Source organism: Belonocnema kinseyi, chromosome 4, assembly GCF_010883055.1.
Source record: "Belonocnema kinseyi isolate 2016_QV_RU_SX_M_011 chromosome 4, B_treatae_v1, whole genome shotgun sequence".
Lineage (NCBI taxonomy): Eukaryota > Metazoa > Arthropoda > Insecta > Hymenoptera > Cynipidae > Belonocnema > Belonocnema kinseyi.
Window position 1 is genome coordinate 104,644,907 of NC_046660.1, and position 2,335 is coordinate 104,647,241.

The following is a 2,335-nucleotide window of genomic DNA, read 5'->3' on the forward strand; positions in this document are numbered from 1 at the left end:
AGTAACTGCATATCGAAGCACAATTTTAAGAAAGTTTATTTATACCAAATTGAAAATTTCCTATTTTGCTTTTTCTCCAACCGAGTATATAAGAGACCGCTCACTTTCAAATTTGTTATGGAACTGGTAAGTAAAAGACAAGATAATGTGGGGGTGGGCTTGCGACTGCGTCGTATCCGAGAGTCGTTACAAATCGTCCTGTTTAAAATTCTTAGACAACCCATAAATACACACACATGTATATTGAAAATGAAGAAAATTTCAATTCTAAATGTGCAGAATTGGAGAAATATAAAATGTAGATCCAGAAAAAGGAATAAAAAAAGACCAAAAAGACACATTTTCAAGAAATATTCATATCCGAATCACAGCAAAAAAACAGGTATTTTCGATAAAACAGTTGTATTTTCAACAATATAGATAGATTATCACTTGAGAAGAAAATGTCAAGCAACTAAAACAGATCAGTTTCCAATCATACATTTCTACCCCTAATTAGAAAAAAATACAATTTTCCACCGAATAAAAAGTATTTTTAAACGAGAAGGATGAATGTTGACAGAATTGTCGAATTTTGAAGAAAATGATTCAGTTTTGAGCCAGGTAATATAATTTTTGACAGAAAAAGAAACATTAACAACAAATTTCATTTTAGGCGTCGCGACTGGAAAGAATAAGTATGCACACATATTCATTTACACACACACACAAACACACACACACACACACACACACACACACACACACACACACACACACACACACACAGAGAGAGAGAGAGAGAGAGAGAGAGAGAGAGAGAGAGAGAGAGAGAGAGAGAGAGAGAGAGAGAGAGAGAGAGAGAGAGAGAGAGAGAGACACATATATATATATATGCACATGCAGATTTATAGATGTAGCTTCAGATTACTTTGTTTACCCTTTCTGAATTGCATTATTCCTCCAAATGGATACATAATAGTTTTTTGTGTTGCTGACCATGAATTTGCTATCAGTTTGGCAAAATTCAAAATGGCAGGATCCAAGATGGTTCATTTTTCATTTTTGCGGATATAAATTGTCCACAAGATTTTTTGGGTCAATAATTAAGCATTCCCGTGTGGAAGTAGCCCGGGTTAGCCCTGGTACAACAACGTTTATGATCGGAGACTGACCGGGGTATGTTTGTTTTTTAAGAGCCTAGCCGTGCGCTGATCGGAGACTCACTAGGCAAAATTTATGCCAAAACCCCAGTCGGGGGATGACTGGGCTCTGATCGGGCAAATCTTATGATCGAATTCTCAGACGGTAGCTGGCCGGGCGCTGATTGGCAATAACAAATTTTTTAAACTTTGTTTATAACTTAATTACTTTCTCTAATTTCATTAAGAAATGGATGCGTACACCCGCATGGATGTTCCACGCGTGGAAATATATTGGGTGAATATTTTTTTGACACCACAAATTTTAAGGTTTCATAAGTTCAGACTTACAAACAATGCATTTTGTGACAAAAATTCGATGACACTTTTTTAAAATTCGAACTGTTTTTTAAAGAAATAAATTCTAAGTTCGATTTTTATGAAAAATTGCAAATGTAGAGAAAAAATTTACATATCATGTCAATTTCAAACGTTGTAAAATAGTATAAAACACCTAAAAGCTAAACCCTACACGAAAGTTGAAAAAATTTAATTATTGAGAAATTTTCAACATTCACGATTAAATTTCTGAGTCCTGTGGTTGAAAAATTTCAATGTCCATAAAAAATTACATTTTCTGTCATTGTAAAAAGTTGTAAAATAGTCTACAACGGGAAAAAAACAAAATATCACGCAGAGAAAAATTGTAATCGATTTAAATTATTTATTTAAAAAGTATTTTATTGATATTCCTGTTAAAAGTTCATGTATTTTACATTTACATAACGCCGCATGATAATAAATAAAATAAAAATAAATAAATAAAAATAAATAAAAAAAATAATAATAAAAAAAAAGAGAACTTAAAATTAGGTACTTTAACTTTTCTGAACTGTAGCTGATGAGGATGGCTTTTTCAACAAGTTTCAACTTGTTGGTTTAGCGCAGTGGCTAGCACTCCCGACTGTTAGGCGTTAGATTTAGGTATAGATATTTAGGTTCGATACCCCGTAGCGTTAGAAATTTTTTTGTAATATAATTTTTAAAAATGTAATATATGTACTCACTCTAAACAGGACTATTATTATTTAAAGTCAAAATACTCGCAAACATTTAAGATTTATTTTTTAAATATCTTTTTTGTGTCAAGGACTGCGTGAAAATAGTTAATTTTGTTTCTGTGCTGGGCGTGTGGAATTTCATATATTAATATA